We start from the raw sequence: 22,745 nt of genomic DNA, 5'->3' as shown, positions 1-22,745 counted from the left end.
AGCTCTGTTGAATTGGAAGCTTCTAACAATGCAGACAAGTTGGGTGCAATTTCTTTGGAAATATTTCACATTGCTCCATGTCCGATTCTACTTGTGCTTCACTAAATAAACAGGAGACTCATCAGAATCCAGAACTTATCACAGAAATTAGGAGGTAGACAGCTAAAGTGGGGGTTTACACACTGAAAAGACTGGGTATTCTTGATTACAGCCTGTATTGCAGGTTTTTGTGTTAGCTGAAGGGGTTATCACCAGTTTCATCTATAGCTGCTGGACACTACCCCATAGCAGAGCTGACCATGCCTGGAAAAGCTGTTCAGCAGGCATTAAATCATCAGTGGAATAACTTCAGAGGAAAAAACTTGTGAAAGTGGGATAAGAATGAGCAGCTATTACCTATATAAATAAATAAACTTCTACCCCTTGCAGAAATGTAACTGACTTTAAAAAAATTCCCTTCTACAGCTCCCGCACATTTCTTGGTGTGCGCGTTCCTGAGTCATTCACAGAGATCCTTATGTGAGTCCTTTGCTGCACTAAAATCTACTTTCTTGGAAAATGTAGAACAAATACTCAGGCTGTGATCTCATTCCTACCAGTGCCGGGGATAGGAGTCCCAGGGGCTTCACTGCAAATTAGATCCCCTGGAAAGAGACAGAGAGCCAGAACGGATCCGACCTCGCTGCCGTTCCTGGGAGCGAACTCCTATTCTTCCGTGCCCTCCCTGCCTTGCCTCTGACAACTTTTCCAGTAAGATTTTCCCTCCTGCGTGTGCTGTCTGTTCCCTTTCCCTCCCACCCCCAGGAGAAGTTCAGGACAGGTATTGAATGAGCTGCCAGGCTGCTCCTGAGGCAGAGCCTCCGTGAGCAGCCTGGCAGTGGCTATCCCCATTCCCTGGGTCCCGTAGGTTATTTTCCAAAGAAGTGTGTTTTGGTTTAATTCTGTTTTTCCCAACCTCTGTTCTCATAACTCCATCCTGTTGCTCTTTTGATCAGTTATACATCAGCTGTAACATAACTCTGTGATTTCATTTTGGTGCCGCTTACTTCATCCGAAAAGGAACTCACTCTTCAAAGAAAACTTTTATTTCATTGTCTGCCACGTATGCAAGTATTCCCTAAGGATCGGGGTTATTTATTATTTCTCTTCCCCTCTTTGCTTTCCCCTGTTCCTCTCCAAAAGACTAACAGACACTAATCTCCTTTCATCAGGTTCCCTCCTTCCTAATTTTTTTTTCTTTTTGCACAAAATGCTCGCCACTACCTTTAACACCTTATTGTGTCTGGAGTGATAATTACTTTCAGTTGCCGCAGCTGGTGCATGGGGAGGCGTGCGGGCCCTGTAAATTGGGAATGGGCAACCTGGGTGGGATTGCAGGAAAACACAGAGTTCTGCAAAATCAGAGAACACAGCTACAACAGGGACAGTTTTGTTTTTCTCATGTTTTTTCTTTTTTTTTTTTTCTTCTTTTTTTTTCCCCGAACTCATCCTTGGGATGTATTTCTAGTGAGTCACCTCCACAACAATTTGTGGTTCCTTTGTTAGAGGAAAGGACTGGCTGATGCACGTGACAGAAAATAAGAAAAATGTGAGTTGGTACCTGACAGACTTAGTTAAATCTCACATTTGGAAACAACACACATGGACATATCTGGATAGGGGGACACATGGGTCTGTCAACAGTTTTTAAGATCCTCTGAGGCATTATTAATTCTTATTTTAATGTATACAGTATTCCTCATAACTCACAGAGTCTTGATTCAATCTTTTGCTTCTCTCTTGTTTTAAGTGTAGGCTTGAGAAGGAAATTTGGGCTTATCGTGAAAGTGAACACAAAGGCTGGGTTATAACCTCTCAAAAATAAGATTTCCCAACCTGTATTTCCCCTTTCTTTCTTTAGTTATTATATAAGGAGTAGGCAGAAATTATAAACAGTATTATTAGTATATTTTTTATGTTAGTTTGCCTATTTCAGTGCCTCACAGCGTATTGAGATGTTTTATACTCCTGCTAACAATAGGGAAATTAGCACACACTGTTCACTACATAAAATTAGGTTTTTATGAGACTAGTTTGTGCATGTTTTCTTATATTTCCTTAAGTAAGAGCTGCTAAATTATTTAATATACAATCTGAGATGCTTTTAATAAAAGGTTTGCCATAGTCAGCCCTGTTCTGGGCGTGCTGGTTTGAACCCCTATGCTTTGTCTGCTGTCTGCTCTCCCATTCTGTGCTGGAGGCTGGCAGATGTTTCCCATGCCTACCTAAGGTTAGGAATAAGGTCCAGGTTTGGGATCTTTTGCAGTTTTCAGACAGGTGAACAAAAAGCATGACTAATCTGTGAGTCTCCCTTCAGTTCCCAAGCTCAGTTAGGCTGGACTTGGGGTTGGGGTCAGGAGTGCTCGGTGTCACACTCAGGAATGTCCCAGTTTCTGGTGTTGTTGTCTGCTTTCAGCTGGAGTGGGGCTGTGCAGTAGAAAAAACAGGGAGGCAGCAGCCAAGATGAGTGTGGGACTTTGCAAATTCCTGGAGATAAAACAAGAGCAAAGTATCACGAGCTTTGATGGAATTATTCTTTTTGATTTGCAGGCAGGGCTCTCTGAGCCAGGGTCTGGGGCTAGGTTAAGGTTATGGTTAGGATTAGGAAGGGTTAAGGCTTTTAAATTTGACAAACTGGGATATTTTGCTGCTTCCAGAAAAGTAAATTGAGGGAAAGTATCAGTATCTTCAAATTTCTTATTCATTGTTTAAGGGCTCTGTGGGTGTCTGGGTATATTTCAGCTAAGAGTTAATATCCCAGTTGGGTCAAGTATGCAGGGGATGGTACAGCCAGAAAAATGTGGTACCCACATTCCAGAGAATAAACTGAGTCCTGTCTTCAAATCATCCCTTATTTGTGGGCCCTTTGCACCAGGAGCTGAAAAATTAGTTGTTTTGGTATCATGGCATGGTAAACTCCTCAGGAGTATTGGGTGAGGCTGTAAGAAATTATCCTAATTCCAGAATTGTGCTGTGACTGCTCCAAGATCACTAATGGAGGCAATTTCTATTTCATGTGATTTGAAATATACTAATAGAGTTTCTTTTCAATGTAGTCAGAAAACCTGCCTCTTCCAGCACTGGCACCTGCATGGTGTGACTGCTGGCTTTCTACCTGTATTTGGGGAAAAAACCTCCTTTTTCTAGCTGATAACTTTACAAAGAGTGCCATCTTTACTGATTTGGCCCATTGTGAAGAGTTCTCTAGCTGATAAATTCTTACAGTGTTTCAAGATTTCATCACAGCATTTACACAAATCCCAAGTTCAAGTGTCATTTTCAGAGTAGCAATGACATAGACTTTTATAAAAGCAGCCACTTTTTTCCTTGTGGTGAGTTGCTCTATTATAATTCCCAAATAGGCATTGCAATTCTGAGTTGCAGTCAAAATCCTTGCTGGAGTCGAACAAGAATCCCAGGCACTTGACCAAATCAGTATTTCAAGAATATATTGTATTTATTTGAAAGATGATAATGCAATGCGGTCATCGTTTGCTTCACTACAGGTATAAATCCTCTAAAACCATTGCAGATGTGGCAGGGATATTGCAACCCATTAACCTAACAGAATGTAACTGTTTTTCTCTAGCAAGGCTTGTCTGACTCTGTCTTTTTCTTTTTTTGCTGCGAGCGTGGTTGTATCTGTTGGCTCTGTGTGTACATTGCGGCGTTGAGTTCCGCTGTCTAGACCACCTCCCTGTGAATTAATGCTGAAATGGAGTGGCTTAAATCCCCACACCTTCCCTCCTTGTTCCTCTGTGTGCACATTGAACTCAGCCAGCTGAGATCTTACTCAGAGTCTGGCACTTTTGTGCTGCCACCCGCTTGAATGGGTATTTTTCAAGCGTTTGTGTATAACTCAGTGTGGGCATGGATGGTAAGGTCTGTCCCTAAAAAAAAAAATTAAAAATCACTATTTATTATGGCACTTTAGTGTGCATTTAAGATTCCTCCTTGTTGCTGTGTTTGTGTCCAAAATGGAATTACTAGTCTGCATCTTTGCTGATTGTGAATATGTCCACGAGGCTGAATTTCAGATGTACCCATTTATGAATCTGGCGTATATGCTGAATGCAGCATTTTGTGCAGGTCACGTGTTGTATACAAAACATCTGATAAAATGCTGCTCACAGTCTTACAGATCTTAGAAATCCTTTCCATATGTCTAATCTTAAATCCTTTCCATATGTCTCCATCTATACATGAATACCAATTAGTCAATTAATCTGCCACCTTTATTTAATTAGATAATAAAGAAGAACTTTTTGAAGTTAAATCTTATTTCATTTTTCCAGGAATCAAAAATGACAACTAGTAGCAGCAACAAATTACAAGATAAATTTCCTAATCCACTCAGTGAATACATTAATATTACAGTATTTGCTGAGTTAAAACAAGTCCAACATTCAATATTCCCCTTCGCAAACAAAATACATTTGCACGAATCCAAATAATTTTTTTTTTTGGATAGAAAAACGTCTCTGTGTAGCAGTCCTGGAACAATTGCAAGACATTTTGACTCGTTGGTGTCCTTAGAAATTAACCCTGTGTTAATGAAAGTTCATAAGCAAGAATCCCAGTGCAATGGAAATCCTCCCATGCCCCTCAGGGCACCTCTCCAGCCGCCGAGCCGTGCTCCGCACGCAGGGCAGCCAGAGCAGGGGCCAAGGTGCTGCCTCAGTGTGTCCATCTCCATTGAACCTGTCTCATTAGCATGCCTCTGGGCTCCCCGAAGACATTCCATTTCATCTGAAAGCAAAATATAACAGAAACTGCATGTTTCTGGCTTTGCTGCTGGCAGCTGTTACCTTTCCAGGGGAAAAAAAAAAAAATTAAAAATTCCTCTGCCAGGTCCAGACCTGGAATAAATGAAAATAGCTACACTGAAGCCCACAGAGCAATATCATTTTGCACCTAGGGAAGGTTTGTCCCGTGTATTTTTTACTTCAGCTGCAAATAAACTCAATATAGAGCCATTAGTATTTTTAAAAGGTGAAAGGGATGTTATTTGCTTTTTTCTTTTAGCTGTACAAGAAAATTACTTTTTTTTTTCTTTTTCTTCACAAGAAAATAGTTTTCTAATAATAACCCAGTATTAAGTGCCAGGTAGCTGCTTCATGATTTTCCATGCTTTATTGCAGGCAGCTATTGGGACTGGGGTCAGATTTCCAACTCACTGCAGAAGAGCTGCTTTTATTGGGTTGAGCATTGTTGTTTTCTGTCCATGAATTATCAGTTGCTTTGAAGACTGATCACTTCCTTTTGTGGGGATGCTTGAGGAAGGCACAACTTTCTTTTTTGGTACCTGAAGCCTTGTTAGCACGGAGTTTCAATAACCCCCTTTGTTTGTAGGTGCAGGGATAACAGAATTTGGAAAGTGACTTTTTTCTCTGGATTTTTTTTCTCTGATTTCAGAGTGAACCAAACATAAAACAATATTAGAGGCTCTTATGCTTTCACCTTGTGTCATAAAAGAAAATACAACGTGATCTATTTTATGGGCATTAAAAAACCCTACAGATTTCCAAATTAACTGTCCTTGGACTGATTTTTTATAGGGACCTGAATATAAAGAAAATCTCTCAAACTCTCAAACAACTAATAGGGAAAGAAAGCTATTCCTCTGGCAAGTTTTTCAAAGTGAAAAGGAGAATTTAATTGATTCATATCCAGACGTTTAGATCATGCTTTGATGCAGTAGTGGAAGTAGTTTATCTGAATCCCTCTATTTAGACAGATGAAATCATAACAGAATATGTATTTTATAAGTGAGAGAAAAGAACCATCAGGAAGGAAAAATTGCCAACTAGGAAGCCAATATTCCCAACTAGAAGATGTACTTTAAGTCTTATCACAGTGGATTTTTAAGCATGAACTCTATTAGAGTTACTAACTTGAGGAGGGCTCCTTGTGATCATAAAATAAAGCACCGAGGTTTTATAGGATGTGGGCCTTAGAGATTTCAAAGTTGAGCAAAAGAGATTAGGATTCTTTTTTTTTTATCCTGCTCCTAGTTTTTCGTATTTATGTATTAAGCTGCTTGTATTAAGCTCTTTGCTAAGTAGTATTTCTGATCTATGCTGCAATTTGTCATGACATTTCTCTAGGCAGCTATTATAAAGATGTCTGCTTCCTTTTTTTCTTAAACAAGAAAGTAGACTGCAAATAAGTCACTTGATTTTTAAATTACTACCAATTAAGAAAATGGAGTGTCAGGGTCCAGAAAATTGATAGCTGAATTCTGATCTTGGATCTGGAAAATACTGAGCCATAAAATATTCATACACAGACATGCAGGAAAAAAAAAGCTGATGTTATGTTCATCTGACCAACATATGTTGTTTGTGAGTGTCACTGGAGTTCCAGTTTTTAGAATATGGGGAAAAAGATAATTTGAGTGAAACAGGCAAGCGAGTGCATGATCTGGTGATCACCTAAACAGGTTTTAATTTAGGAACTGTTGATACTGAAGCTGCTTTCCAAGTCTATTCAGTACAAGTCAGCGAAACTCACACTGACTTCGGCAGATCTCGTGGGTTTTTTGCCAGTCTTTTCTAGCAGCTTGTCTGTTCTGCGTCCAGCCCGGGGAGAAACAGCACCTGCCTGCCTGGGTCCTTCTCTGCCTGTCTTGTCACGAAATCGCTTTTTTCCTGAGCGATGCCTTTATCTTTGCTGCCCCCAGCCCAGCAGGGAACTGTCCGCGCTCCGCAGGCACCGCTCGGTCCCGCAGCTCCGCACCCTGCATCCCCGCATCCCCTCATCCCTGCATCCCCTCATCCCTGCATCCCCTCATCCCTGCATCCCCGCACCCTGCATCCCCTCATCCCTGCATCCCCGCACCCTGCATCCCCTCATCCCTGCATCCCCGCACCCTGCATCCCCGCATCCTGCATCCCCACATCCTGCATCCCTCGCCCTGCTCCCCCTGCCTTGGGGAATCCCGCACGCTTGGCACTTTCTGGGCGTGATCCGGCCCGGAGCTGAGCTCCTCTGGCAGCACCCTGTGAAAAATGAGCATTTTCCGAGCCCTCTGCAGCCAGCCAACGCTGCCAACCCGCTGGTGTCCTCCCAAAAGCGGCAGCCCCCAAGGACAAGGTCTCTGTGTGCAGGAATGGGAGAGGAAGAGGAGTATTTAATTCACAGGTCGCTGGGAACTGAAAAAAAAATCGTGCAAATCGTCAGAAGGTGACAAACATTTCTGCGGTTTAATTAAAAGTCTAATTGTACCTTTCACATTCTTGCAAAAGGGAAAATGAAACAGTGAAAGCCTGTCATAATAATGTTTGTTATGAGTTTGATCAAGTCTGCTGAATTTCCAGAACTTCGCCACAGATTTCAACAGCCTTTAGGTCAGGACCCGTCACATCACCTTTATTTTCTCTACCTGAGCTCTTTAATCTTTATTTTTATTTTGTCTTTAATTTTTTTTTATTTTGAAAGTTTCACCTTTGAATATGTTTCCTCTGTGGAATATATGTATATCTTCATGACTTCTATAACGACTTAGTTTTTAAGAGTAAGTCAGAAAGGTGGTAATTTCCATACACACCTTTCATTTACAACTAAACTAAAAAGAAATTTATTGATTCCTACCCCGATTTCAGCTGTAGTTTGTACATTTTCATGTACAACAATATGTTGCCTGTGAAGGCTGCACCCCCCCTTTCAGTTGTTTGAACTTGATATGATGTCCAGAAAGTGAATTCTAAAAAAAGAAAAAAAAATATTAAAAAGACAGGGGGAGAAGTGTAGTTTTTGTAAGATACTTTTTCACCTTTAGGTGTCATAAAATTTTTCTCAAAGCTTTGAACCGCATTGTTTCGCTAAGGAAAAGTCCAGTAGCTGAATTTATAATTAAGAGCTACTGATTTACATTGCATTTAGCAATATGCTGGGCAAGCTTTCCCCAGCCCTGCTGGATCCGGGGTTGAGCCTTGGGAACGAAGCTGGTCAGGGCTGGAGCCACACAAACCTCTGTAGTGTGTAACATATTGTCATTAACAAACTTTCCTTGTTTTATCTGCTGTCTCAGTAGCCAGTCCATAGTTTCCTTTCTTCACAAGTGAATTGTACCATAGTCTTGCACTAAATTCGAGGTGGGGGATCTTTACTCCCTGAAATATTAATGGAGCAGATTTTTTTTTTTTCTGTGAGACAGACTGGATTTTTCAGTGGGTTTTTTTCCCCCTCCATCTAACAAAGGTCCCTTCTTGTCAGTCAGCTTTGTAAAAGCAGAGGAAGCACCGAACACATTAGAAACCAAGATATGAGAGAACCCAACAAAAAACCTTCTTTAAAAAAAAATACTTTTGAACTTCAGAGAGGACGCAGCGCTTGCTTTGCTGTGAACACAGGGTTGGAGAGTTTTTTCTTTTTAACAGACATGTGTAGCACATTTGTTTCAGTTTTATATCCGCTGTCATAATATGATGGTTTTATTCGGGTTTTAAACATGCTTGGGCTGGAAACCCTACATCTTTAAATTAGGCAACCCTGGTGCCTTTGCGATTTCCCTAGCTGCACTCTCTCACCTTACCCAGGTGCATGTTAAATCAGTATTAATGACAATATCATCCTTCTGCAGTCATCTCCTGCCTGCAATTTGGTTTTAATTACCCACCACGTTGTCTTTCCCCCTCACTGACAGCCATTAAATAGGGAATGACACCAGAGCTGTGCTGGTGTCGAATAGACACTTCACCAGCGTGGTTGGTTCTTTTTTTTTTTTCCTCCCTCTCTCTTCTCTTTTCTTCTTGCCTCTTTTTTTTTTTTTTTTTTTTTTTCCTCTTTTTTTTTTTTTTAATAACTAAAAAAATCCTTCTATAAAGCAGGCTGCAGTGCCTCCTCGTGGTAGTCATCAGGAAAAAAAAAAGGATTATTTTGCTCTGGCTTGTTTTGATGGCTGAGCGATGCTTGCTTTGGCTCAGCTAGAGCTCTCAGGGAGAGGGAAAAACCAGCATGATCTTTAAGAGAGAGAGAAAAAACAGCACTTAAAGATTAAGGCCTGATTGGGACACACTGAAGTGTCTCCTTGTTGGAATCTAACAGTAACTTTGATGTAGAATTTAAGGCTTGCCTGACAGTCTGGAGGAGCTGCTCAGAGGCAAGAGCCCAGTCAGTCCCAGATGTCAGGGAATGAATAAAGTGCTGCAGGCAAAGCTGCTGGCAGAGCTGGCCCTGCTGCATCCCTGCTGCATCTCTTCCTGCATCTCTTCCTGCATCCCTGCCTGCATCCCTGCTGCATCCCTGCTGCATCCCTGCTGCATCCCTGCTGCATCCCTGCTGCATCCCTGCTGCATCCCTGCCTGCCCCTCGTGCCCCCGTGCTCCCCGGTGCTCAGAGATTTGACAACTCTTTCATTCTCTGTCTCTGTGTAGAATTGTGCATAAACACGAGCATTAGGAATTTTTCATGCCAGACGCGGCCTTTAAAAATAAGTCTGAAGAGCCTCAAAATTCCTTTCACTTTGGCCAGTGGTTTGAAACAGCCTTGCTCTGCACCCCCTCCCCAACATTAATATTTACCCCCATGGGAGGATTTATCTGTGTGAACTAAGTTCTTGCTGGAGCGATTTAATTCTAGGGCCATTGCCTTAAGTTTTGTGGTATTAATCTTGATTTATAATGTGATAACTGGTGGGAGAACCTGGTCTAAGATTTTGTCTATCAGCCTGACCCTGTCCTGGTCCCTGTGTGAGGTCAGTTTTCAGCAAGGTCACTTGGAAGGACACTGAGAAAGAGAACTGGGCAGTGATTAGTGAACTTGCATTAGGGAAAATACCAAAATATCTCTCTCCTAGAAAACACACACACAACAAAAGCTAGAAACCTTTTTTAGGAGTGAACAGAACTTTTTCAATTAAAAAATTTCTTCTTTCTGTTTTTCCCATCAAGGTGTTAGATTAAAAAAAATATTATTGGAAGGAAAATTAAACAAAAAAATAAATCGGGTAAAGATGGCTTATGCAGCAATCACTGCCTATCCATATTTGTTTCAGACATGACAATATTTGACCTTGTTAAATGTCAGTTGCCTTGATTTGATTTGAGGGGTCTGGATTGTGAATCACTAAATACTTGCCCTGTAAATTTGTTGGCTCTTTCAAGACAATTTCTAACTGAAACTTGAGGCTTATAACAGTGAGTCTACCAGGAGAGTTTATTCTCTGATAGAGCTTCCACATATTGGTTTACAGCTGTACTGAGTCCCCTTAGAATGATTTTTTTTTCCCCTTTCCTAATATGAAACTTGATGCTTGGAAAATCTGATAAGTGAGTTTCATTTCCCTGGAAATTTATTGCTTCTATTTCCAAGTGCAAGGAAATAAAACAAGTAAAAACAATAAGCAGTCTGTAAGGAGGGTATTAATGAGGGGTCACTCTTTTCTCATGTAGGCTCAAGCTCAGGAGAAAAAGAGAAAGGAGTTGCTTTGGGGGCAATCTAAATGTCTGGTGCAGTATATTTTGCTTTATTTATTTGGTAGGATCAGCTTAGTTCTATTTTCCTCTTTAAAACGTGCTCTCCAATTCCGAGTGGGATATTTATGACAAGAAACACAAAGTCTTTTCTTCAGGTAGTGGAAACTCCTCTGACTTCAGCTCAGGGACTGGCTGATTTTTAGTTGACAAAAGACTGTTTATGCTGCTCTGAGCATCTCTGAAATCAGAAGAGCCCATTTGTATATGTAGAAAAGATGCCATAGAATTCCAATGTCCCATCCTTATTCCAGTGGAGAGCTACATTATGCTCCTCTAATTCCCCATTCTTTCATTTGGAAATGATGGTGTTCTTCACTTCTTCCTGGTAATTGCTGTGCAATGCTAAGGGGCTGCCAAGTTCCACTGCAGGACTCATTATATTTAGTAAGGGTGGGAAGAATTGCCATCTATAGAGCATTTTTTATGGGAAAAGAGCTGGGCTTCACAACCCTGCAGATGTGCATCCCCTGTAGATCCTGTCATGAAATCAACTCCTAAGTGAGACAGACTGGTCCATTTTGGATGCAGGAAGGACAGTTTGGAGGATAAACATGATAATAAGAGACTTTAATGGAGGGAAGCTTTAGTGCTAACAATATCACTTTGATTTTTAGATTTCTTTTGTACCAATTCCCTGTACTTCCCCTTGTTTGCTTAGAAAAGTTGTACTCGTTTGGGCTGTCTTAATTTTTCTGTATTGTGCAGCAGTGACTTAGTTGTGTGTTGTAAATGTGATGCCTTTTTATAGACTCTATAGCAGGTTTATTTTTAAATGTATTTTCTCTAGGGAAGGGCACACAGTTTACTCAAAATTTACCATATGCTTTGCATCTCCAGTAAAACAGTTGTAGAAAATACCATATTTTTAAATCTGGTGAGTTGTGAAGAATCAGAGAGAGGCCAGATGAAGAACACTAGTTAGGAGGATAGATACTCAGAAACTCCTTCCCTTCCAAGAGTGAACTGCCATGAAGTAGCTCAAGAGGGACTGTTGAAAACATTATTGTGCTTTTCAGGTTATAGGCCTTGAACCTGCAAACACTTGTGCATGTAAATAACTTTATATAGGTAAAGTAATTGCTTTGAACTCAAAAGGGCCAGTTGCATATAGGAAGTTTTTTATGTCTGTAAGTGCCTGCAAGATTAAAACTGTACTTGGTGTTTGATTAACATTTAATCCTCCATGGCTGTGCTGCCTTAGGGACAATCCAGAGGGAGTTTCAGAGGAGGAAACTCAGGTACTGAATGTGCAGATGAGCTTTAGCTCCGTTAGTGAGGCTGGACTTAGATTTGCACTTTCAAGATGACATAAATATGTTGGGGATTTTTTCCTTTTGGTTTGATTTTTTCTTGGGTTTTCTTTTTGGTGGGTTTTTTGGATTTTTTGGGGGGTTTGGTTTTGGTTTTTTGGTTGTTTTTTTTTTTAAGCATAAAAATAGAAATCAAAGATAACTCCTCCTAAGCTGAAAGTCAGAGTTTGTGATACATGTTGCTGTTTTGACTTCTTTTCCTTTAGGTAAAAAGTCGCTAATTTAATTCACAACATTTTATATTTTTTATGAAGCCTTTTCCATCTTCAATACCTAAGGAAAAGTGAGAGAAATGTAGATATAGACTAGTTCCTTTTAGAAAGTAATATTGCCTTTAAACAAATTATCCTTGTCTTTGCTCTTTTCATTCAGCATTTTACCCAAATCAGCATCAATTTTCAGAGGCTTTTGATGAATTGAACATCACTGCTTTTTCTAAAAGGCCATAGAACACAACACACACCCCACAACTGAGTTTTTCATCATGTCTATTGGAAGCTGACTTAAATCCCAGACAAGTTAGAAGACTCCTAACTACAGGAAATACAGGATTTCTTCATATGAAATTCTTTGCTTGTTAATTGTAGGACCACACAATCTACAATTACTATAAGATTTTTCTGCAAATTATTTGTCAACCCTTGAGCAGAGTTTGTGACAGTGCTGGCAAACAATGGACTTAAAGAATGTTTTGAGGAAGTGTCTGTGTTTATATGGGAAGCAGTAAATGGGCATGGGTAAGACATTATGAAGGATGAAGATGTGGAAACGCATCCTGCAGGGATGGTGAAGCACATGGAGAATGGGTGCAACTGAGCTCTTACACCCAGGGATCAGTCACTGTCCTCTTTGTCTGGAGAAGTCAGGGTTCATGCTGGATTTTGGGAAAAAGCTGCTTTTTAGTGACTGAGGAAAGGCTGCCCAGAGCTTCGTATTTCATCCAGGAGAAAAGGATATTCCTGCAGGTTTTCTTGGTTTATTTGATTCTAAACCACTTTTCCTCTCCTGTCTTTACACACACCTGTCTATTGACATCCTTAAAGCAATCTTTGTTATTTGGTATTATCTTTGACACTGCTTTGTGCATAAAATACAAACAGTGCTGTGTTAGCCTGCTGCTCTGAGAGCCTTATCCTGGGCTGTGGCTCTGTTTTTCTCAGCTCTATGTGTGCACACTTGGAGGACAGACAAGTAACCAGGGGTGAAATCCACCTCTGTGCTGGGTAAACATTTAAACTTTATGATCCTTGTCCTAGCCCCATACATAAGGGTGAATTTCATCCTCCATAAATGTAAAGTCTTCCTGTGTTATTACAGTTGCCTCTCCCCATTTCCCATTATCTTTGAACCCCCTCTCCATCATTAAGCTTTCTTTTAGGATCCAGGAAAATGTCATTCTCTTCTCCTCTTTCTCTGACTGGCCTCTGGTTATATTAGAAAATAAAATTAATCTCAAGGGGAAAATAGCACTTAAAATTATTACTACTGTTTAGCTTACTAAAGTGATTTGCTCTCCGTGACCTGTCTCAGGCTGATCCTTGTACAAATCAAATCAGCACACAAAACAGCACTGGGAAACGGTTTCCAGACTCAGAATTTCACAGCTCCTGAACCTTTGGAATGTCACGAGCAAATCAAAAATGAACATATTGGTTTATCTGTCTCTTCAGATCCCAGACAGTGTGGGTTTTTTTTTGAAGGCACATATTCTCCCGTGCTTCATATGAAGTATATGAATAAGCCAGCTGTAATGCTTCTGGGTGAGCCCATACCTCTATGTTTTGCTGAGTGGGGGCTGGAGAAAGTTTCCATCTACTTCCAAGTCTATCCCTGTGTTGTGGGGGATTAATGTCACTCTGACCTCCAACAGTTTCTCATTAAGCTGTCTAAAATACGAACTCCTACCAAGCGCCTGCTCTTCATTTTAATTTGATGGGTTTATCAGTGGGCTGGAGGAGACAGCTTGTGGATAGACCAGTCTTCCATGATAATTCCCTGAGGCTCAGCTAGTTCCCTGCCAGGGGCACTAGCCATGGATGGCACAGCCCATGGAGGCTTGGGAGAGCCACGTGTCCTCTCAGCATGGTCAGAGGCACCAGCCCAGCGTGGCTGCAGCAGCTCGTTCATTATTTCTGCCTCCCAGCTGCAGAGGAGTGGCGGTGTTGGAGCTCTCTGCAAACATGGCTGTACTGTTTCACTCTCTGAAGCAGCTCAAACCATTCCAACTTGGGTGTCTCTCTGGCATGCTCAGTTACACAGTGCAGGCACGTCTCAAAGCCCCAACCCCACAAGGGATAGGAGGCCAATCCTGTGACACACAGATAACGTCACTCACATCGTTTGGCTCTGACCCCATTTCCTTGCTGACCTTACTGGGATGCAGGATGCCACAAGGATGACTCGTCATCCCCTTTTTCCTTGAAGTCCTTCCCATCCAATTCAGCAGCTATATGCCAATGTCTGTGAAATTTTGAGGAATGACATTACAAAATCCATGACAACAATTTGTTCGTCTTGTGGTGACCTCTTGTGGAGTCATTTAGAAATCAGGCTTGATCTGTCATCTAAGGCGCATTCCAGGGAGTGGAAGACAGGAGTAATAATCCAAAATGTTCTTGGGCTTGGAGGGAAGTCAGCTCATGCTGAAGGACACAACAGCCTCCCACGGGCTCTCTGTGTCTGGGTGTGATGGGAGGGTCATTTACTCATCTCTTTGTACTCACTTTCTATCTTTGTGCATGAAACCCAGCTCGTCCTTGACTCTCAAGCAGAGGCTTAGCTTTCAAGAATTGGCATTAAAACTCAAAGTATGTTATAGCAATAGGAGCTGCCCCTTATGAGAAAGATCCTAGCTTTTGTGTCACCCCATTTTTTAAATTGTCGTTCTGCACATATGGTAGACATCAGAGTGATTGTGGAGCCTGCAAGGTGCAGCTAGGTGTGAATTGTTTAAAACAGGACTGCCACCAAGTTCATATCCAGCTCCCTATTTGGAAAATCTAGAAGTGATTGTTCTTCACCCCCTGCCCATGTCTAATGCATAAAATCAAAACCTTTCATGCCATTCACATTATTTTTTGTGCCGATCCTGCTCAAAGCCAACCTTTATTTTTCATTAATTCTTGCAAGGCTTGAAGCTGTTCCCAATGAAACCAATTGCCAAACTGATTGTGGAAGCCAGATCAAATCTGTAGTGTAATTTCCCCCCTGCTTTTTTATTGTCCTTGCTCCAAGTCATTCCTGTCTCATGCAAACTACAATAACTACAGCAAGCATTTACTTGTGGGAAAAATTATCTCAACTTCCTCTCTGTGCATATAATATCTAATAATGTACTGTACTGAATAGCATATTGAGAAATGTCATTGATTATTCAGAGTTTAACATGATGAGCCATTCCATTCTTCTCTTCATCGAGACCAATTTATTCTTATGCTCAGATAAAATGACAATACTCTAAATAATAAAATAAATAAACCCAGTGACCTGCTATGAGAAGGATCCCCTTTGCAATGATAGTTTTAAAAGCACCCGCATGGGTCAAGGTTTTTTTCCTTTTATCCCTGCACATTCGTTTTGGTTTTTTTTATTTTTTGGCTTTATTATTTGGTCACTAAGCAAAAGGTTTGCTGGGTGGCTTTTTTTTAAGCTTGAGGGAGAATATGAATGTCATAAATATTTCATTTTCCTAGCACATCTTGCATTGTTCCTCACTTTCAGACCTTGCCAGCAGTCAACACAGTAGTAAATTTCAGCACCTGTGGACCTTTTTCAGTAATTTATGATTTCCATTAGATTTCCATTAGAGATGGACTAAAACAGTTTAGAAAAGTGCTAGCACCTTCAGCCATACGGATCCTGCCTGTCTCTGAGGAGGAGGGCTGGATTTTGCTGTCTGTGCCCATGGCTGCTGCCAAAGGTTTGGGGCTTCAGCTGGAGCTACTGGGTCTCAATGCCAGCCAAAATTCCTCCTTGGAGAGGAGCTACCATACCTGAGAAAGGAAGGGCAAGTTAAAATAGAAAACCTTCTCTGTAAAAATGGTGCTGTTTCTCCATTTCTGACCCTGCAAGCTTGAGTGCAAATTTAGCCCACAGTGAGTGGCTTTGCTGCAAGTCACTACAAGTGTCTGTAATTCAATAGCCACACATTTTTGTTGGCAGCACTCCATCCTGAGCTTCATGGGGTGCCTTTCCCCTCATTCCAGCTCTCCTCACACACCTGTGGTCTTTTGTGGTAGTCCTTTTTTAACTAGGAAATACATTGGAGGGAGGCCTTAAGGTAAGAACTTTGGGGTTAGTTTCGATAAAGAAATTGTCTTGATATTCCCTCCAGCTCTAGTGCAGGCTTACAGGCAGCCTGTGTTTGTTCCAGGACTAGTTGTGAACCTGGAAAATCTCCCACATGCCTGCCACAAAGTGAGATACAGTGGCAAATAAATCACAGTGAATAATTTAGTCGTGAATTGTCCATTGGCATTGTATCATAGCTTGAATACATTTCCCATAATAGCTCATGATAGTCCCATTGACATCCACTTGACTTTTATGAAGTTTTGCAGATTTCACTCTCATATGAATGGCTCTGACTGGCTCAGGATTGTAGCAGCTGATTCAAGGATTGAATATTAGACCAGATATTACAGGAAATATTGCACCCATGGCATTTTCTGGAAGCCGTCCTCGGGGTAGGACCAGAATTTTGGTTGTTCTGTCCGTTTGGTGTTCATTAATTATTTTAACCAGCTGCAGTACACGGAGCCACCATCCCTGATGTGAAACTTTGCCTTTGTTGCCATGCTCAGGCCACCTTTCAGCTCTGTCATTGCAGCAGCCGGGCGCGCCGGGGGGCTCGGCTCGTGCTGGGATAACGTCACACTCGGAGCGCGCCTCACAATGGAGCTCAGCCAGCTGAGGAGTGACATTATCTCAGCAGGACACCTGCCCTTCACCTTCCACGGAGGGACCCACCTCGGAAAGGTCAACTCTTGCAGTTTAAAATAATATTTTAACCATTGCTGTTCAGAATTCAAAGGGAGAAGGGACTGAATGTCAGATAGCCATGAAATTCATGAAGCTCATTACTCCCCGCAAATGACAACTGGCCCCAGACACACACTTTGAATATTCTTTTACTTATATTTTAAGCAGATTTTAAAAAACAAACAAACAAAACCACATTATCCAGGATATTTTAGCATGTACCCCAAGTGCCAGCAGAGTAACAATTTGCATTGTAAAAATGTTATGTGTTTAAAAAATGCATTGATGAAATAATACACTGAGGACTTCGGCTACTTTTATCTCTTTGCTTTCTCTCTGCTGCATCCTCATGTACAGCTTATTTTGGAATAGCAATAAATCTACTTAAAAGACAGTGAGAAGGTGTCCCTGCTGGAGCTGAGCACACTGCTTGAGCCAGGGGATTTGTCTCAACAGTGTAGCATGTCTTCCCTTCAGTGGAGCATCCACTTCATACTTTTTGGGGTAGAGGTTTTTTAAAAAATTATCATATTCTCAAATCTTATTTGCCTTCTAACCTGAAATAAAAAACTGAGAAAGCACCTTTGTGAAGTTAGAAATGGCCAAATAACTCATACAACTCCTTTTCTGTTCCTTTTTCCCTTGATATGAAGAACCTGGCTCTGGGAGCTCAGTTCATGAAACAAATGTTGTTTGTGGAAAATGGAACACATTCTCCATGTATATTTGAAAGTATTAAATTTGCACCTTTTTTTTTTTTTTATCATTTATGCCACTAAAGCACAGCTGCAGAGATGGCAAAGGTAAAGAAAAAAAATGTGATTTATCACTGTTTTCTTTGATTTTACTGCTGATGCAATTCCAGAGAAATTAGTGGAGTCCCACCAGCATGAGTCAGCCAGCGCTGAGCCACGCTGAGGCATTTTGCTTTGAGAATCTGGCTCAGTTCTTCTGGGAAATGTTTCTCAATATCAGCTCAGCATGACCAGGGCATCAACTGGCTTTTGGATAGAGTCTGTCTTCAGGGGTGAGGCGCACCTTTGATTTGCTGAATGATGCCTCCTGCATTGTTAGATGGAACAGCAAATGGAAGGCAATAATTCTGCGTTAAGGAGTGGCTGGGGGAGCAGATGAGCCTCACTTCTACAGATCCCATTTCCACCTCTCTGCTCTGTCGTTCTGCCCATCAGGGCACTTCCTGGAGATTTTGAGATACTGAAGGATGACACAAGGGTTTTTTGTTTCAGTGTTTTCATAACATTTCTAGATTTGGCTAAAGAATTGAATCGGATTTTGCAAGATTTCTGGCTCAAGTTTTTAAGCCAACTTGGCTATGTTTTTATAAGTTCCCTCTCTTAAAATTCCCAAAGGAATCAAAACTGCAGAGTTCATGGAAGTCTTCCATTAGTCATCATGATAAAAGGTTATTAATCATAAATGCCTTGATGTTCAGAATTAATTTTTTACTAATTTTGTACAAAAGTATAAACTGTCTTTAGCCCTGCTGAATAGAAATGAAATTGGAGTAACACCTATTAAGAAAGACACTTAAACAATAGTTGTCAAAAGAGCATTGTCTTAGAAATGGATTAAAAGAAGCAGCTCTGTTTTCTTCTAAAGGAGAACTATTTTCACTAAGCTTTTTTTTATTGATGAATTTCCAGAGGCCTGGAGTTGTGGATTAATTTCTAGCAATCGATGTTCATACTTCATGTATTGTCTTTCCTACCATGTTTTGAAACATTATAGGACATGTCAGCAGAAATCCATAAAAATTCAGTTGATAGTTGAAAGCATAGAATTAGTCAAAGAGGGGTTTTTTACAGGGACAAAAGACCCTTGGGGAGGGGGATGTGTGTGTTTTTATGTGTGTGTCAGGTAAGCCATGCTCTCAGCTCCTCTCCAGTGTGCCAGTGCAGCCTTGGACTGATATCCAAACACCCAATTTGGCCTGGAAAGGAGGTGGGTAACGTTGCATCACTGCAGAGTCTTTCTTCAGGCAAGTTTTCTTCCTCTGTTTTCCATGAAGCTGTTTAATTCATAGAGCTTTGATGTTTAAACTGATCCTGACCTTCTGTGAGTACTTCAAAAAGGGAAAATTAGCTGCTTGGAAAAATAGAACGACTTAAATCTAGCAATTTGGGACACACATGTTAAGGTCCCACTGAACTTGTGTTGACTTCTTCAACTCTTTTTGGTATTAATTCCTGATTGACTTATAACTAGAGAAAGGTGTTAATTTTCAAAACTTCAGGAATCTCTCTTTATTGATCTGTCTTTGAAACATTGTCCCTGGTACAAGAAGAATCCATCAAGACACAGGGAGCTGCTCTAAACACAGGGCATAAAAGACTTTGATTAACTTTATTTTGGCTTTTACTTACCTCTAATGAGTAAAATGATTAATTGAATAACACTCCTTGGCTTCACTATAGTTGATGGTCCATAACAACTCCCCTGGTTCTCATAGTTTATAATTTAGCTGTCAAAATATTCTCTAGGTTAGATCTTGAGAAGAAAGGTCTTGACTTTGCCCTTTTTTTTTTTTTAACAAATCAAATCTACTTCAACTATTTGTAAGTTATTGGAGTCAGTTGAAAACATCCCACTTCAAAATATGTGCCTGGTCAGTGTTAGGTAGTTATTATTTTGGGAGGATAAAAATTTAATACATCATTTCAAAGTATTTTAAATGTGCAACGGATCTTTGCTGTGATTTATTATAGACTGGGATATACATATATTGTCAGAGATTTTCAGACAGGGAGAATGTCTCTACTGTGTATTAATGGTTCTTTTTGAAATAGCTGAATTGATAAATTTTTTTGGCAATCAGCACCTGCTTGATATTTTGGAAGTTTTTAGAAGTATTGTTTATAAGTCTTGTCTTTTAAAATTACTTTTGCTCACTATCTACTTCATAAAGATGTATTTGGGCCCCGATGGGAAGACAAGTTTCCTTCAAGGCAGGCTTCAGTTTTAATGCTGCAGGGCTCAGCTTTGAGCCGAGTTTATCACAGTTGATAAACTAGGATGAGTTTTTCCTCATATCCCAAAGTTTGAGTTTTTCTGGAGTGAACACATCTTTCCCATGTGTCCTAGCTGTTCTATCCCATCACTTCTGAGGTCTTTCTGCTGATTAAATTCAGGCATCTGTTCCTAGGCACTCTTGTTTCCAAATGGGTCTTTCCTATTCAGATCCGATTGCTGCCCTTTGCTTGATTGCAGTTGCTGATGGGCAGATCCAGGTGTTGGAGCACTGGCTGTGGCTCAAAAAGAGAGACTTTCTCTCACCTTTAAAAGCTTCCTGGAGGTTCAGGATAACACCTGAGCAGCTCAGGAAAAGGTCCAGCCCCAGCTGTTTGCCCTCAGCAGATGGTTGTGTGGGCTTGGATGTGTTTCGCTGCTCGCAAATCAGACCCGTGCAAAAATGCAAATCTCTCTCTTCTTCTCTTTTAACGATTTTTAATGCTCCTTATTGCTGTTAAGATTAATTTTGCCCACATCTCTATTGTTTGACTTGATGTGGGTTTTTTTTGTAATTAAAAATATTTGATTAATTATGCTACAAGTATTTCCTTCCATTACTATACCCCTCTTCTATTATGTTTTGGATTTTATTTTTTTTTTTTTTGGTAATACTAAGTTTTCTTTATCTTTTATATCATCTTTCAAGGAAAAAAGTCCCAAAGTTTCCTACATTTTTAACTTTGCATCTAATATCTCAATTCTGTTTTGACATATTAAGTGTGTGTGTCTGTTCAAGATTTCTTACTTCGTTCTTATTTCTGGTGGAATTTTGCCATAAATTCTGTGCGTCAAAGGGAATTTGCAGTTTTAAATTTGAAGTTTCTGCTGCTTTTATTAAGCCAAATCTTTGAAGGTGCTAACTCCTCTCAAAATCTGTAATTTTACTGATAACAGAAGGTGCTTATTTTAGTGTAGAATGTTGTATCTTCCTGTCTTTTTATTCACTCATTTTACTAAGATAGTAGGCAAAGGACATCCCAACAGAAAAATTAGGTGGAGGAAAAGATCCTTCATAAATGCAAAAAAAAATCTCCCAAATTTCCTTCCCAAAACCTCAATATAAAATCCTGCATTGTAGATATAAATTTCCACACATTGGGCCAAATTCTTGTCCGCCTAAAAATAATATCTATAGCACCAGGGTTTATTAAAGTAGTGAAAAGTTTTGCACAGCTATCACACACCGCAGAAATCCTATTTAGCACTGTAATAAAACATAAAATAAAACTGTCTGTACTTCTCTATGTCAAACCAGCTCTTTTAGTGCAGCACCACTTCCTAAAAAGAAAAAAAGAAAATAAATCTGGTTCTAGTCTCTGTAAAGCTATTTTACAATAAGATCATATAAAATTATTTTATGAGAAGATAATCTAAAACTATTTTATGAGAAAATAATCTAAAAGTCTGTCCAGAGATTATCTGTAGAATCAGATCACTGATAGGAAGACCCCACAGTGAGACACAAAGCCATTTTCGGTCTCATGTTATACATGATACAAACCTGGACACGAGAAAATTTTATAACAAAACCAAATTGTTGTCTTGAATTGCAGGGAACATCACTTAAAACATCACTTACACTCACTATCAGTGGGTTTTAGATGCAGACAAGAAAAATGTCCTTTCTGAGCATGGCTTTCAAAGACCCCTCAGGTTTGAAATGAGCTGATGAGATCAGGCTGTAATGTGAATTCAGACACGTTCCATGGGTTTATTCACAGGCATGATCCATTTCACTCCTCTCCAGCAGCTTTTCCAAAGCAGTTCATGATTGCTCTTGAGAGCTGGTCTTTTTAACTGTGCCAAATTATGTCCAGTGAAGGAATTCTGGGATCTAAAGTGATGCAAACTGGGGAGCATGAATTTTCCAAAATTAATTTCTTTAATGAATATGAATACTTGAATGTGTGTTAAGCTGTAACATTTTCAGCTCTCAATTTACTATGTTTAAATAATCAAGAACTGCCAAGTGGGCCTTCTCATCTGGTGATTTGTAGCAGTCCACACAGAGTTGGTGTGATCACTACTACTGTTGAGATAAAACATGAAAAGTCTGTGAGTAACATCTCGTGCCAAAGTGAACTTTACGGTTAATAAATTCAGCAGTTCAGAGGTTATTTAGTCAGTAATTAAATGTAAGAGTCAATATTTAAGTCCAAGAAGAAATCTTGAGAATCTTGATCTTGTTAAACTCCTATCTCAATTACACGATCAAAGCCAGCAGAAGTATTTTTCTTTGCAAGTATCACTTTCAAAGTCACTGACTCTTCTTCCACAGGGAGTTTGGTTGTTGACTTGAGCTGAAGTAAGTTTAGATCAACACTGAGCTATTTTGAAAAATCCTCCCTGATACTTTTTCTCACTAGAGACATCTGAACCTTCTGAGGTTAACTCATCCTTGTTTTGGAGTCATCATCATGCTTTATAATCCCTCTTCTCCCTGTTCTCAATCAAAGTTGTTTCAAATGGGAGAGAAAAAAAAAAATCAAAGCAATTTGATCTTCTTTTCTTTCTTTTAACAACTAGAGTAAGCAGCAGATTTATTGAAGTTGCCATACAGCAGTATTTATTGTCCCTCTAAGTGTTATCAATTGTATTTTTTTTTTCTTTGATTTCCAGTTTGGTTATGACAGGGAGAGGTGGCATAGGACAGAGGCTTCCTTGAGTTTTTTGTTTGGTTGGATGGGGTTTTCCATAGCCACAGTTGTGTTTGGGCCATGATCCCGCCTGATACTGTGAGAACACACTGAAGAAAACTCTCTTGGTAAGAGGGACCTTGTGGCTCAAGAAAAATCATCTTTCTGCCTGGTCACAGAGAATGAATTGAAAAACTGACTGGATTGAATTTGAAAGTGTTGACTCAGACACTTCTTTCTTATTCTGAATGGAATTTTCCTGTTATAGATAC

At 40.2% G+C, this 22,745-nt stretch overlaps 1 long non-coding RNA gene across 2 annotated transcripts in view; it reads left to right on the top strand.

The window, feature by feature from the left end:
- The first annotated feature begins 437 nt into the window (after positions 1–437).
- LOC106629231 (uncharacterized) overlaps positions 438–22,745 on the top strand; it is a 143,422-nt gene continuing 121,114 nt past the window's right edge. The window contains exons 1-2 of one of the 2 annotated variants that reach the window (XR_012582082.1): positions 438–519; positions 600–750. This is a non-coding gene — a long non-coding RNA (uncharacterized LOC106629231). The remainder of the gene's footprint in view (positions 520–599; positions 751–22,745) is intronic. The other variant, XR_001332412.3, reaches the window with a different exon arrangement.

The sequence above is a fragment of the Zonotrichia albicollis genome, chromosome 11 (assembly GCF_047830755.1).
Source record: "Zonotrichia albicollis isolate bZonAlb1 chromosome 11, bZonAlb1.hap1, whole genome shotgun sequence".
In the NCBI taxonomy this organism is placed as follows: domain Eukaryota; kingdom Metazoa; phylum Chordata; class Aves; order Passeriformes; family Passerellidae; genus Zonotrichia; species Zonotrichia albicollis.
This window is presented reverse-complemented; position numbering and strand designations above follow the sequence as displayed.